The sequence below is a fragment of the Microtus ochrogaster genome, chromosome 1, assembly GCF_000317375.1.
Source record: "Microtus ochrogaster isolate Prairie Vole_2 chromosome 1, MicOch1.0, whole genome shotgun sequence".
NCBI classification, from domain to species: Eukaryota; Metazoa; Chordata; class Mammalia; order Rodentia; family Cricetidae; genus Microtus; species Microtus ochrogaster.
This window is the reverse complement of record NC_022009.1, coordinates 94,161,481-94,177,818: the sequence shown is the minus strand read 5'-3', so window position 1 is coordinate 94,177,818 and position 16,338 is coordinate 94,161,481.

Genomic DNA, 16,338 nt, shown 5'->3' with positions numbered 1-16,338 from the left:
TACAGGCCCCTGTTTGGCTCTTAGCACCCACGGTGGTACCTGAAAGCTGCCTGTAACCCCAGCTTCAGTGTATCTAACACCCCGTGGCCTCTGCGTGCGCCTGCACACACATGGTGCACGTAAACTCACGCAGGTGCGCACATTCACATAAGTTAAAGAGATAAAGTTTAAAACTATGTATGTAGTCCTTCCTGTGGAAGTCATGTCGATGCTGTAGGGAGACTCTACACCTCAGTCATAGGTGCATAAGACAAGTAAGAGCAGCCAGCCTTTGGGCTATGTAAAAGCCATTAGCCTTACATGACAGAGTTGGCACATAAATTTCAGAATAGATAACAACACAGTTATAGGAAGAAAAATCAAGTTATAGGAAAAGAGGGTTATGACCATGTATTCAACTTACTTTCAAATGGTATGGAAAATGTTATGTATGTATATAAGTATGTACACATATGTAATATACATTCTATCTGTTTGTATGTCTGTCTATCTACCTGCGTTATCTATCTATCTATCTATCTATCTATCTATCTATCTATCTATCTATCTATCTATCTATCTATCTAATGATCCAATGAAAAAACAACAAGACAAAAAAATCAATGACAGGTCATTCTGGGTGAAGGGTGAACCTTACAGCAGCTACTTTTGCTACCTTTTTTGTGAGTTTGAAATTTATTATTTATAAATAAAAGCATATACCAAAGCAGCAAAGCCCTTCTGAGCTTTTTAACTGCCCTAAGGTGAACTTTAGACCCAGGACAGCCTGACTCTAATCACTCCTGGTTGAATCTGCTGCCATTTCTCCTCACATCCCAGAAGCCCCCTGGGTGCCACCTGCTCCTCCAAGTGGAGCATCCTCACTCCTCCCTGTTATTGCACCTGCAGAGTCTGAGGCATACGTCCTCAGATTCCAGCTCGTTAGGTCCTCAGAAAGTCCCCATCTCCTTTGAGGTCCATCTGAAAATGATCTTTTCCATGCAATTCCCTAAAACCAAATTTTAGGAAAATACAAATAAAGTCTCACTGTGTGTCCCTCGTTGGCCTGGAACTCGCCATGAGGACCAGGCTGGTTTTGAGCTCACACCTGCCTCTGTCAGGCTCAGGAAAGATGCCAGTCAAAGGTGAGGTACTCATGAAGCAAGAAAGAGAAACAATATGGCCATGTTCGATTAGAAATGCAAAATAAGAGGCTTTGGGAAGAATTAGTCAAAGTTTTTATAGCCTTTTGAAAGATTTATTTTATCTTTAGTTGTGTGGGGGGTGTGAGTTTGTGTGGGTATGAAGGTGTGTGTTGGCATGTGCACGCATGTGTGTTTGAATGTGGATGTGTGCACTGAGTGCTGGTTCCCTTAAAGTCGAGAAGAGGACACTAGGCCTCACTAGCGCTGCGGTTACCCGAGATTGTGAGCTGTTCATGCTCTGTGTTGGGAACTGAACAGAGATTCTCCACAAGACCAGGATGTGCTCCTAACCCCTGAGCTGCCAACTTCTTCTCTTAAAAGACATTTCCATAAATCTCTTTAAGGGTCAGTGTGCATAGTTTTAAAAGTCTTCACTCACTATGAACTTTGGCTTTAGTCTTATGCGTTACAGTGAAATATATCACGGTATCACTTCACATGTTCTTTTAAACATGAAGCGCTGTAATTACTTCTTGACTATGGGCTTTGCCAGCCTCAGAGTGAAAAGGGAACTTCTTCATCTGTCTGTCCTCTGCAACACTTGGCAAGATGCCTGGCGTGTAGCAGGTCCTAAGTAAATTGAGCGGTCATTGTCTAAAGTAAACTAATTACCAGATTTAATTTTAACATACACAAACACACACTTCTCAAGTTCAACATTGCCATCATCCCAGCAAACAAATGGCAAACGCTCCGAAAACCTGTTTTCATAGACCTCTCTTCCCGTGGACAGTCTAATGAATAGGATCTACTTTTCCCCGCCTCTCATCAGCCAAAATGGCGTGTAATGTGTGGGGGAATAAATGTCTATAGGACTGCACCAGCCCAGGCCTTTTAACAGGGAATTTACATGGAGCCAAATCTCATTAGAGTCAGAATTTGAAAATCCCACCAGACGCAAAGCAATTTGTAAGAAACAAAAACTCCATTTCGAATCCATTTGTCTCTGATTTCCGAGACTATGTTTTAAAAATACTTCTGTCTGTTGGTAAATCAGTCTCTGAAGAAACATCACTATCAGTAAAGCTTTAGTGAGTCTAAATTCGTCAGATAAATATGTGTATTCATCTGTGTCTCTGTCTAGAAAATAAGTAATTTTACACTTTGAATCCATGGGAGCAGATACATTAGTGGGTGTTTAAATAAGTGCCACATATATATTAGGTTTTCTAGAGATAAGGAAAAGAATCCCTTCCAGAATTAGAATTAAAATTAAAAATTAAAGTAAATTCATATTTTTATAGTACACAAACTATTGACAATTAGATATACATGGTTTCCCCAAATAGCATTCAAATTTTAGCTAAGAATATTTTTCTTTATCAGTGTTCTCCTGAAATTTTAATATTTGAAGAGGTGGGAAAAGATATTATTTCTTAAGATCAGAGTTAAATAAGAATTAACAATTTTATTATCGTTGTCTCATTGGGGGTGCTGGGAGTAGAACCCGCAGCCTTGGGCATGTTAACCACTGAGCTACACATCCCTAACTCAAAGTTTTTCCTTTCATAATTTGTTTTCATAGTTAACATGCAAATTAATGCAGTTCATCATGACATTTTATACATACATACACGTGTATAATATTGTATTTTGTTCACTTTTGCCCCATTATCCTCCGTTCCCCACCACTGCTGGTCCCTTCCTTCCTCCCATATTGCTCACCCTTCTACCTCCAGGTCATGTAGTATAATCCTGGATTCTGTACAGGAGAGAAAACACCACTTAATACATTTGTCTTTCTGGATCTGAACAATTTGACTTGACATAATGATCTGCATCTCCCCCAGTTTTCCTGCGAGTGACATGTCGTCCTTCTTTATGACTGACTAAACGCCACTGTGTATATATACCGTGTATACATGTGTTTCTTATCCATCTGCTGCTGGCCATCTAGGCGGCATATCTGCTATTGCGGACAGCACAGCATAAACATGACTCAGACATGCCTCTGTAGGACTTAGATTCCTTCAGGGATACACCCAGGAGTGATATAAAAGGGTCACGTGGCTGCAGAATTTATTTTTTTAAGAAGACCTTGTATCTCCGCATTTACTTCCACAACGATTGCCCCATTACACATTCCCACAAGTAGTGAATGAAGGCTGTGTCCTCCCCATCCCGTGTCCCTTCCCCTCTGCAGCCACACGTTCTCACCAGTGTTTGTTTTCTTGGTCTCGTCATTCTGAAAGGGATGAGATGGAAACTCAATGTGGTTTTGACTTTTTTCTGAGGGTTGAAGATGTTGAACATTTTCTTCATGCATTTTTTGTGTTATTTATTTATTTTCTTCTGAGAATTGTATTCATTACACTTGTACTTTGAGGCAGGTTTTCACTATATAGATCAGGCTGGCCTCTGGCTTCCTATGTAGTTAAGGTTGGCCCGAAGTTCCCAATCCCCCTGCATTTACCTTCTGAGTGCTGGGATTAAAGTAATGGGCTATTAATGGCTTCATCACTTTTTTAAAAAAATTACAAAGCTGTAGTGTTTTTTAATAATATTATAATTAATATTTTGCTTTTAAATTGTATGCACTCATGCCTATCTGTGTGGGAATATGTGCACATGAGTTTATTTGTACATCCGTGGCTGTCAAAGGATATAGGAGACCCTGGAGCTGGAGTCACAAGCAGTTGTGAGTCACCTGAGGACGTGGGTACTGGGACCAAAGGGAGGTGGGGTGCATCTTCTGAAAGGGCGGCAATGACTGCTAACCGCTGAGCCATCCCTCCAGGTCCTCCCCCATCACAGGCTTTACAAGTCAACAAGTCAGGTCTTGCTGCACTGGCTCCTCACAGCCTCCTTCATTTAACAGCTTGGGGTCTATTTTCAGTGCCGCCGGTTCTCTCAACAATGTAAAACCTTCGGCTGTGCTGGGGACCAGTGCTTGAGTTCCAGGACTTACTGATTACCCCTGGTCAGCTTTCCAGCACTAATAGGACACGTGGACTCCAAAGGTTGAGAAGCACATGCCTGGCCACCCGCGGTCCATGCTCATTCCTTAAGCTCCGGTAATTAGCCCCAGCGTACTGCTTTTCTTCGCCCAGCGCGTGACATCTCCTTCTGAGAGCTACAGATACATTTGCGGGGACTGAGGAGAGCTAGAGTAAACATACTTGTAAATGGACAAACCCTTGCTGGTCTCAGCCTGGAGAGGAGCTCATTGCAGGCAGGTTACATCCGCGTCACACCGGGAGCCCAACGCCAAGACTTCGCCACTCGCTGCAGCAGCTACTGCACCCCAGACTGCGGTGCATCCAAAGTCACTTTAGGGAGGGGGCCAAGAACTCAGTGACCCTCTGTGGGGTGGTTGTCAAGTGACCTCCAACACCGGCTTGCACAGTTTGATAGTAAAGTATTAAGATCTGCAATTCTGTAATATGAGGGATTTAAAGCTTGTAGTATTATTGCCATTCTCTGGGCTAAGTCTCAGGTGACATGTTGGCAGTAGAGATTAAAGTCACTGCAAATGTTCAGTTTCCACATCTATAAGTAAGCGGGTTTTATGGTTGATGACTGGTGTTCTGAGTACTGACAATCAGATTCGGAACCCGGGAGGGTGGGCCACTGTGAATGCCTCACTAACCCATGTTGTAGGAACTTTAATAAGTATATGACATTGTTTTTCAATGACACTTAGGACTTGGACAGTCAGTTCGTTTTTACTGATTCCATTGTACTCTTCTTGATTGCTTTTGTCAGTGGGGGGAAAAGTCACATAACTCAAATAAACAATTTGCGTCTATTAATCTCATGGCAGAACCTCTTGCTGCATTTTGTTAGAACCAAATTTAAAACAGCTGTTACTTGAGTTCTCACAAGTTTGCACGATTTAAAATTCAGGATATGCACGGGGCTCTCTCATTGCCTGGCTTGGTGATGACATCACATCCTGCTCTACCATCAGGAGCCAATGAGGAGAATGTGCTGTTGGCTCAGGACCGCTGGGAAAACTCACATCCTGGGACCCACCCGCTCCAGGCTCTTTGACAATGGAGATGTAGTTTATAGGGTGGCCGACAACACAGTCTCTGAGACTGGACTGATACTTGGACTTTGAGGTTCTCGACATCTCCTGCAGGATCCCTCTCTCTGTGTCTAGCGTCTGAGAGAGTCGGCAGGTGTTGAAACCAAAGCCGTTGAGACCAGTGCTGCATGAAGCTGCTGCTGCTGCTTCTGGATCAAGAATATTCCGGACAATGATGCGTGAGCTTGGAGGAACACTCGGACCTCTGGTCTAGTGAGCCAGCTAACCACTCCCAGCCTGCCAATCTAGTTTTCAGCAGTTAATGTCTAAGACTAAGTGCCTTCAGGTGCCAGTCCGCTAGGATGATCAACCCCAGTGCTGTTCCGCCAAGGCCCTTGTTCTCTCCATTGGCACAAATCCTCCAACCCTTCCAGAGCCTCACGGCATATTCCATACCCTGGATCTACTATCAGCCTGAATTGCCCTCACCTTCCTGCTCCACCTGGAATCTGGTTTGTTCCTTCAAACGGTTCTCCTGTGGCCCTCCTCTGGGGCTTTCTTACCCTGTGTTTGAAGATAAGGCAAGGATATTGCAATCCATGGTGGTATCTTATATGTGTTTTTGTTGTTCCTTTGCTATGATTTTTGTTGTCGTTGTTACCTGTTTTAGGGGTTTTGGAGACAGGGTTTCAGGCTGGCCTAGATTCACTGGGTAGCTCAGGCTGACCCCAAACTCACAGCAATTGTTCTTTCTAGGCTTCCCAAGGGCTTGGATTTACAGTTTCTCATCACCTTGACTAATTAAATGTGTGGTTCCTTTTTCTTTTTTTTTCAGATGAGGCATTCTTAGCTGGCAAAGTCGCTTAGTTGGTAGAGTGTTTCACTAGCATGCATGAAACCCTGTGTTCAATCCTGAGCACCCCATAAACTGGATTAATATAGTACCTCTAATCCCAGTACTGGGAGGTAGAAGCAGGCATATCAGAAGTTCAAAGTCATCCTTGGCTATATAGAGAATTCAGGGCTAGCCTGGATACATGGCACCTTGTCCTAAAAAGGAGTGTATCTTCTTTCCTCCAGAGTCGTTCTGCTATGCTTTGGGGGGCCTCTCCCCTGAATCTGTTGTCAGTCCATCTCCTCTGAGTCCGATGTCAACCCACTTGTGAACATTTCTTTACGACCTTCCCCTCCTGCAAGCTCTCATCTCTGAGCTGCTTTGCTGTTTGTGGGGGGTTGTTTTTTTTAGACCTTTGCCATCTGCCTCTCCCACCACATAGCCGTTGCACATTGGCACCAGTGGGCATCACTGGGCAGTGGGGAAGTCGCTATTGCTCCTCTGTATGCAGGAGCTGCATGGAGTTGCTGGATACTTGAATGTGGCCTCTGAGGCAGGAACTGATTTTTTGTTTTAATATCTTGACCATCGCATACATATAACAACTGTGCTATGATTATATTCCCCACGTTACCCTCTAGTATCTCCTTCAGTTTTCCCCTGAACCTCTTTTTCCTACCTGGTCTCCCAGTGACCGTTCTGTTAGAGAACATACCCCCAGACCAGAAACCACTAAGAACCCTTCGTTCCTCAGCAGAGGTGGAGCCTCGTGTGGTCCAGTCTCGTGCAGGTATCCACAGCCGCTGTGTGCTCCTGGTTTCAGCAGCCACGTGAGATTTGCACCCCACCAGGTCAGGACACTCTTCTCCATCTTCCAGCTCTTTCCCACCCCTCTTCTGCACTGTTCGCTGGGCCTTGTGTGCATGCTTATGCGTGTGTGTGACACAACATCCTGTCGAAGGTTGAGGGCTCATTGGTCACTTACTCTTGATATTTTGACTACGTAGGAGTCTGCGCAGTAATTGTAATCCCCTACTAAAAAGAACTTCTCTGCTCCAGGCCGAGATTAGCACGAGTCTAAGGTACAAACAGAAACAGTAGAACGCAGTTTAACGACATGTTCATTTAGAGGAACGATGAAAATGTTCCTCTCTCTTGCCCCTTCTCTCCCCAGCCCCCTTTACAGTACCAGGTTTGTATTCCATCCTGAGAAGCAGCTCTCAGATCCAATCACAGAGCAGTTGGTTGTCCTCAAAACGGTCAAGTTGCCATTGCACCTGTGGGCGTATCTTGCCCAGTAGGGCGAGCAGCATACACGGTGGAGACCATTATGCGTTCTCCCCTCCAGCCCCAGCCAGCTTAGCACCTTCCTGCGCTCTGAGAGCCGGCGATCAGGAGGGAGTTTGCAACCGTTCTACCTGAATGTCTCTGCGCCCTGTGCTCATAGCATGTGGTGCCTTCAGGAGCACAGCCTTGCACCCAGTACTGGAGGGCACTCAAGAGCAATGACAGCAGCTTGCACCTTTAAGAAATTTTTTTTATTTGTATTTTTTGTGTGTGTTTGAGTGCATGCGTGTACATGGATGTGCACGTGACATGCCATGAAGGCTAGAGGAGGCTATTAGATCCCCTGAAATGAAGTTAATGCAGTTGAAAGCCAGTCATGTGAGTGTCAGGATCAGAACTCAGATCTTCTGAAAGATCAGCAAATGCTCTTAACTGCTGAGCCATCTCTTTGGCCCCAGTAGCCTGTATTCTCTCGGGGGCCTCTAAGACCTCTCTGGCTAACTGCTCATAGGGAGGTATCCTGTACCTAGTACTTGGGCTTTTGTATAGCAGCCCCATGACCTGTAGGGGCAACAGCATCTAACCATGAAAGGTAAGCGTGAGGAGATGAATCTTTATGTGTTTATCTGTATCAATATTACCCATGCTTCCAGCTGCCATATGTCCCGTGCAGGTTTGGCTCTTCACCAAGCCAGGTTTCTTGCAGTTAGCAGTCCTAACTCCCCATCTGAGCTCAGGGTTCTCTGTTGTACACCATCGGATCACATTAGCACGGCTTTAGTGCTTGCCTACACAGCGCCCGCCGTTTATCATTTCTTTGCCGTGTACTGATTTGGTTGTATCCTCCTTGCTTACCATTGTGTCCGCAGCATTTAGCACAGCTCTGGGCATATGAAAAACACTGTTTTCATGCACGCATGCATGGGTGAGTGAATGAACATGGTAGGAGGAAGGAGAAGAAGGGATACAGATTAAACCTGATGAAAACTATCTTTGGTGGCCCAAGGGGGAAAATGGCTGTACCGTTGGAGTTAGGGAGACCCCATCAAGCAGCTGACCTGGATAGGCTACCTCCCAAGCAGGTGCCCATGGGTGCAAAGATTGCTGACACTAACACTGAGCTGAAGGCAAGCCCCCTGCCCTCATAGACGGTGCCCTCTTGCGTCACCTGCTTGTGCAATTGCTGTGACAAAGGCAGCCGAAGGAAAGGAGAGTTTACTTTGAGGGCACAGGCCACCGTAGCAGGAAGGGCATGGTGGCCAGCGTGTGAGGCAGCTGGTCACATTGCTTCCTCGGCGAGGAAGCAGGGACAGATAAATGCTGGAGCGCAGCCCACTTTCTCTGTCTGGGAAGCCAGCCCACGGAATCGCGCTGCCCACATTTAGGGTGGGTCCTCCCACCTCAGTTAAGCCAACCTAGAAAGTCCTTGACAGACACAAAAGCCGGCGCTGTCTTTCCTGTGTTTGGAGACCCTGCCAAGCTGACAATCAGTGCTAACCATCACACGTCTCATTATCCGCGTTCTGTCAGGTTACTGTTGGCCAAAGTGCAGCTGTCAAAACAACATCCTCTGGCAACAGGACAATGAGCCTGATCGTTTATCCCAGCACACTCGGGCTGCTACTTCTCCTCGGTAACTTTAAAAACACTGGGGCAATGTATTTGAAAGTAAAACACGTTACTTCAACACCTGATCCACTCACTCTAACATATGGCTTACATCTTAAATGTGTTTTTAAAGGATTATATATTCTCAATTTGATAGGATTATAATTTACCCTATTTAAGGGTTACGCAATTGAACGTAGGCATGTAATTTTTGTGGAAACAGATGCAGTATGAGCTATAATATCCTAAAATATTCCTGCTGTCTCTCCCCCTGATAGTCCCCCGGGGAAAAATAGGAAATATTTAAACTCAGGGAGGTTGTTCCACCTTTGACAGCTCAATTTTTTTAGCAATAGGTTCGAGAATTTCTTTCTAATGTCAATAATTTTTGAGGATTCTGAATTTTATGCTAATTATACTTTTAGTATTCAGTTTAGTGCAAAACATAATGGTAAAAGCTATAAACCCAGAAATGCTCTGAAATAGTCTATTAATCACCATAGTACTTACATGTTCATAAAAGACCAGTACAAATATATGCACCCTATCATTTATCCATAATATCAACAGCGTTTGTAGTGGGAATCCACTCACACAGCTGCCCATACCCTCCACCATGTTCCGCTGTTTGTTCTGTTGTAAAGTGTATTTGGTAATTTGACTTCTCGGATGTGCAGCCAATATTTAGAGTAGGAAACGGAATAACTAAACAGGGATAATGTTAGCCAAAATATAAATAACCACAACAATACACACACAGAAAGACTTCACAAGAGACTGGTGGGTGGGGGCGGGGCCGGGATGGTCTAAGAACCCTCGTGGGCTGTCCCCATAGTGCAGTAAAGCTGCATTTGAACTGTAGTAGAACTCGCCGGGTGATGAGGTTATAGTCTGTAATGAAACACTACCCTATTCTTAAGAGGCCTGAGGTGACCTCTCTCCCCTCTACCCCTTGACTACAACCAATAGATCCTAAACCTCCAGTAAGCCTTTTGTTTCGGGCCCACTTTAATTAAGTACGATAAATACAGAAACCAGGTCAGCGTCTGTCTCAGGACAGATCAGACTACTGTGCCGACGTCTAGTTACTGCTACCTGCGTTTCCTTTATTCGAATCGTATTTTAGCTGCAGGGCATTTGCTTATGGCAGGCACGCCTTCACGATGTCTCGATCAGCCTGGCTTCTGCATAAAAAAACCCTCCAGTTTTAAAGTCATCTCCACCTTAGTTCCGGTGTGGACGGGGAAAGTATTTACGAGGCCATAACCCTGAGACCATCTCTAGAGCCCCTCTTAGCCCGTGACGTGTTTTCCTTGGCGTGGTCCATATCAGAACCCTGCTATTGTGTTGCTTCGGGTGCAGTTACTGGACTCACATCTGTAAACTTTCCATCCAATCCAGTGGCTGGATTTTTTTTTTTTTAAGGCATCTTAAATGAGTCATAGGAAACATCTGCTGAACCAAGACCAGGTTGTTTAGGTTGTGCTAACTCTGAACTGCTGAATCATAAGCTCACCTCCTGATGAATCTCATAAACTCGTGAACCACCAAGATCATGATGTCAAGCCCTTTCCTGCAATAATTCTACTTTTGCCTGTATCCCCAGAGGAAGGTTCCTTTGTTTTGAAGGCTTGTACTTTGCCAAATGGCTTCTTCGCCTAGTAATCTTCTAAGATGCATAGGGGCAATTTGATGGTACCTACCTGCCCAGATGGGCAAGTTCATTCCCACACTGCTTCCTATATAATGAGGTTATACAGCATGCCTCGGGGAGCGCTCTGAGCTACCCTTTATTGCTCATATTGATCCATAATCAGTTTCTCCTGCGAATTTAACAATTAATACTTATTTGTCACACAAGGCAACCCAGACTGTTTCCAAGACTGTCTTGGCATAATAGACACTCAGTAAATTTTACTGAAAGAGTGAATGAATTAGCATATGGTCTTGGGCTGGAAAGCCGAAGGCTCAGCTCTCTTTCCTGCCACTGCAGTACTGGAAGGCAGGATGGGGAGTAGCAATCGTCAGCTTTATGGGATCAAGGAGACAAATCTCTGGGCAAACCCGAGGAGAAATTTCTTGATTGAATTAACCGGCCTGTTTAGGGGAACTAACCTAAAGGTGGATGGCACCATCCTGTGGGCTGGGGTTCTGGGAGGAATAAAAAGGGAGAAGGTGGGCTGAGCCCGAACTTTCATCCCTCGCCACTTCCTGGCTGCAGATGCGGTACATCTGGCTGCCTCAAGGTCCACTTCCTTGTAAGTTTATAGAAATATATACACATTTCATTTTGTTACAATCCAGCTAAGATGAATCTGAACAACTCTTCCTGTAACTGACTTACGCACTAGTTCCGGGCACTTAGGGCCACTTCTAGGGAATGTTAAAGAAACCAAATAAGAGCTGGAGAGATGGTTCAGTGGTTAGAGCACTGGCTGCTCTTCCAGAGGCCCTGGGTTCAACTGCCAGCACCCCACATGGTGACTCACATTTGTCTCCAACTCCAGTTCCAGGAGACTTGATGCCCTTCTTCTGACCTCCACAGGTACCTGGCACACACATGGTGTACTTACATGCATGCATGTAAAATTCCCATATACATGAAATAAAATAAATCTCTTTAATAAAAAAAAAAAATCAAAGTCTGCTTTGGCCAAAGAGCTTCCACAGTTTCTCAGAGTTTTCAGCTGTCTCAGATGTAACAGAATATAAAATTTTCTATGTGGAATTCCAGGGCAATTAAAACTCTTAATAATTATCTTTCCCAATGGCTCTGTCTTTATTGGTTGGCAATTAATGATTTGACTTTTGACCAATGTACAAGAAAAAAATAATACTTTCTCAGAAAACTTGGGATAACGGATACATTTCCTAGCTCTAAGATGCCGGTGGGAATTGACCCCAATAGTCACAGATGTAATTTCTGTGTGTGAAATCCACCGGGAACTCCATTCTAGTAAGAACCAAGTGATAGCTGCTTATTCTCTTACTCAGGAAGTGGTCCCATGGCTTCCCTTATTGCAGGCCTTCCCACAGTGATCTCTCCAGCCTACGGTAGACACAGGCCTGGACTGTGGCAGTGGCTTTGGTTCCAGGATCTCATACTGACCTCCCATGGGCTTCTCCATCCTTTTGATTTCTGAGAAGTGAATTCCGATGTGACATAGAGAGCACAAAAGAGACAGAATTTATTACAAAGTGAGGTGGTGTGCACCCAAGACCAGAGAGAGAGAAAGAGAGAGAGAGACTCAGAGAAAAACACTCTAGCAAGGAAAGGTGAGCAATGGCCAAAGAGACCACTCAGAAGTAGACATCTCCTTAATAATGTATGTATGTATGTGTGTATGGATGGATGGATGGATGGATGGATGGATCACACAGAAGTAGACATCTCCTTAACAATTTACATATGTATGTATGTATGTCCCACTCAGTGGTAGACATCTCCTTAACAATTTATGTGTGTATGTATATACCACTCAGAAATAGACATCTCCTTAACATTTTATGTGTGTATGTATGTATGTGTGTATATATGTATGTATGTATTTATGGAATCTGTATATTCATAACTTATGTATGTTAAGACATCTCCTTAGCAATTTCTTTATTCATATGGATGGATGCTTTGCCTGCATGTGTGACTGAGCATGATGAGCATGTAGTGCCCGAGGAGGTTGGAAGGGAGGGTTGTCTCCCCTGGAATGGGAGTTACAGTTGCTTGCCAACATGTGGGCACTGAGGATAGAGCTCATGTCCTCTGCGACAACAGCAAGGCCCTTGAGTGCTAAGCCGTCTCTCCAGCCCCAGAGAAGGATGCTAGATGAGAGATCTTTGTACCACACACATTTGTATGTAGGCATGTATGTATGTGTGCGTGCGTGCGTGTGTGTGTGTGTGTGTGTGTGTGTTTGAGCTGGGTCTCATGTAGTCCGTAGTCAAACTGACTATGTACCCTAGAATGACCTTCAACTTCTGATCCTTTGGACTCCACCTCCCAAGTAATATGATTACAAGCAAATGTCCCACTGAAGATTAAATCCAAGGCTTGCGTGTGCTGGGTAAGATTGCTACCAACTGAGCTACACTGGTAGTCCCCACTCGGGTTGGCTTTCTTAGGACAGAGGCCAATGCTGCGCCTTTGCTCTTTATCAGAAAGCCTCTGGTTAGATAGGAATCGTGCGCTGTAGGAAGTTTAGAATGTTCCATCTCCACCCAGGTCAGAGGTAGTGACTCACAGCAGGTCTTTGGAGCAGGAGTCAGTGTCCTGCAGGGACAGGATCTGGTGCTGTGAGCTGAAGATTATCAGGCAGAGTCCAAGCTCCCTGACCTCTAAGCCTGCTGTCACCTAAATAGCTACTGGGATCCTCATGGTGACCTCACCAAACTAACAGCTCATCAGAGGGGTGACGGAAGCCATGACCCTAGGCCTACAGAGTGACTCAGCATGTCCCAGATGTCCCCCACATCTCTATGACAACTCCCCCCCCCCAACTTCGTGGCAGCTTTAGTTAGGCTCCTAGGAGTTCTTAGCTTTTTGCTGCAAAACATCATTTTATTTCATAAAATATTCTTTTTTTCATTCTCTTTGAAGAGTACGAGCCAGGACACAGGAAGGCTGGAAGCTGGTTTCTAGAATGTTTAACCTCTCACAATATAGACGGGCATTATCTAATAGCCCGGATGCAGCCGGCTTAGGCTCTGGGAAAACAATCTACACAAAAGATGAAGCACAACTTGGAATAATTAGCACAGTCTTCAGGACTAATGAAACGATTATTAAAGTTAAACATTAGTCTACACAAAGCAGAATCTTCTTCTAAAATAGAGTGGAGACATCATTGTCCAGCGAAGCATTTATTTTCAAACTAAAGCCAATTAAGATGCTGGGCTGTGGGCCATAACTCCCGCAGAAACCAACATAGACTCTCCGTGGCTCTGACAGCCAGCCCAGGGACGAGGATACGGTAGAAACTGAACTGGGTTGCACATCAGCACTAACACAGAATAGACTCGATGGCGGTCAGGCTCGCTCTGCACGCCGGTGTGGGCCAAGGGAGTGCCCGAGCCCAATCAGCCTGCCCAAGGCTTCAGCAACCCTCTGATTCACACTCAGAATTCAATAGCAAGATGTGTCCGCCAACAAAGGGAACCTGGAAATGTGCCAGCCCATTGGGGCTAAAATGATGCCTGCCTCAGCAGGGCCCACCAGGCCAAGCGTTTATGGGAATGGCCTGGCAGCGGGACTGACACGCAGCTCCTTATCTGGCGAGGAAGAAGGGTTGGCTAGATGATGTTCTTAGACAATTTATCAAACGGACAGAGAGGTTGTTGTGGAATCTTTGGAGATGGCGTGGCTCTCCCATAGCATAAGTCCCCACGCTATCACTAAACATGCAAACTTTTCCTGGTGTGAGAGGAACAAACACCTATTACCTCGGACACCAGTGATAACCAAGTCCAGCTGAAATAAGTCCTGCTTAACAAACCAGTGAGTTCATTGGGCTTGTCACAGAGCATGGGGGAGGAGTTACTTATAGGGTCTTGTGGTGACCCTAAACCAGCTGCATCCCCACAAAGTCCTACCCTTCATGGACAATGGCCTCATGAAACACTCCTTCTCAATTAATTTTGCACTAACCAATCTCTCGAGATCAATTGCAGCTGAGAGGTGAGCGAGTGGAGAAACAGCTGGAATCCCTCCTCCTTCTACCAGGAAGTGTCAGTAGCTCAGTTACCATTACCGTAGACCCAGCTATCCCTGTAAAATGCGGCTCAATCAGTTGCCATGGCTACTGGACCAAAGAAATATCTACTCCAAAATGACACGGGATGCTCGAGTTGTACCTAGAGAAAAGGCCATTCTACAACTGAGATAGAAACCGCGTGGTAAACAGTGTTGGCTCACGGCAAGCTAGAGGCAGGGTTCTGGTGGCCACATCCAGCACGCTAGGCAGTTGACAGGGGACCTTTTAGCTCTCCCATAGTCTCATGCAGAGCCTAAAGAATCCCCACACTCCCTCAGCACACCAGAAATTGTGACCCCTACCGAGCAAATAGCAGGAACCGAAAGCTTTTCCTGCTCTGTGGCTTTTCCCTTCAGGCATGCCATGACCATCCCATTGCGTCACCGAGCAGAGATAACACTGGCCTTGTAGTCATGGCAACAAAATAAGCAGAACAATACAATGATAGCTAAGTCAAGTTGTCCTGGGATGAGCAACCCTTTCTCCTTACAATCACTGGTCCCTCACCTGGGATTCACCCATTCTTTCCTCCTGCCCCTCAGCTGCATGTGGTTGTGGGGTGTGTGGTCAGACAGAAGGTGGGAGGCTGGCTGGAGGAAGAGTTCCACAATGCTGCTTTGGTGCGGTCCCACCCTTGCTAAGGTGGAAGTTCTCGGTGCTGCGGCTGTGTTTGGGTCACCCCTGCACTCATTAGCTCATCGCAGTGGACTTGGGGAGAATCTCTCCTTTGGTTTGGAATTAGCTTCTTGCCACGGGCATGTAGATGTCTGTTCCTATCTCCCCAGAAAAAGGAACAGAACACCTCACAGTGGAGAGGGCCTGAGGTCCAAAGGTAGTTCTGTGGTAGATAGAAAAACAAGACCAAAGAAAAGGGGGGGGGAGCGGCAAGGGATGGGTATGTGTGTCACCTCTTCCTCCCTGAGCCTTCTTGCCTGAGAGCATCACTCACTGAGCTCAGCTATTTGTCACACAGCACAGGTAAATTTTGTGTCACATCAAGAACTGCAGACGGTTGTCTTTGAGTGACTTTTCAGAGAAAGAAAATGAGGGTGGTATCAGCAGAGACAAGTCACCTGAAGCAGGGCGCTATCTACACACAAACTACCCTTGTGTTAGGAATACAAAGGTAAGCCTGTACAGAAACAGTAAGGTAAAATACCCAGGAAAACACACAGAGAGAGGCATAGCATGGCTATAGGTGCCTACCATGCCTCTTGTGTCCACCCAATCCCTGTTGCTTTGCTTGGAGCCCAGCTCTGCAAACCACAGCTCATGGGAACACAGAGGAGCCATGGCCACTGGGGTAAAACCACTCAGCTTAGCCACTCTGTGCTTCTGGACTAGAATCAGGCCTCTCCAAAGCCTGCAATGAGGAAAGTCTTTGGGTTCGGGCCAAACAACAGGGATCCAACATAAAGAGTTTATGAGCACAGCTGTCTCCTTATCTAACTGGGCAGCTTGGAGAGTTACTGCCTGACTTACAGGAGAGCAGGGTCACTTCCATGCCTGGATTTGACTTGAGGTTCTTGTTCCCACCCTTTCCATGAAAGCCTGGCTTGAAATCAGCGGCCCCAGGCTTAGCTTGTAGCAGTTCTTATCTTGGGCTGGCCCATGTATGATGGGGTTGTTGAACCAGAGCAGGTTTTCCTAGCCGTGCCCCTCCGTGTGTGTGTGTGTGTGTGTGTGTGTGTGTGTGTGTGTGTGTGT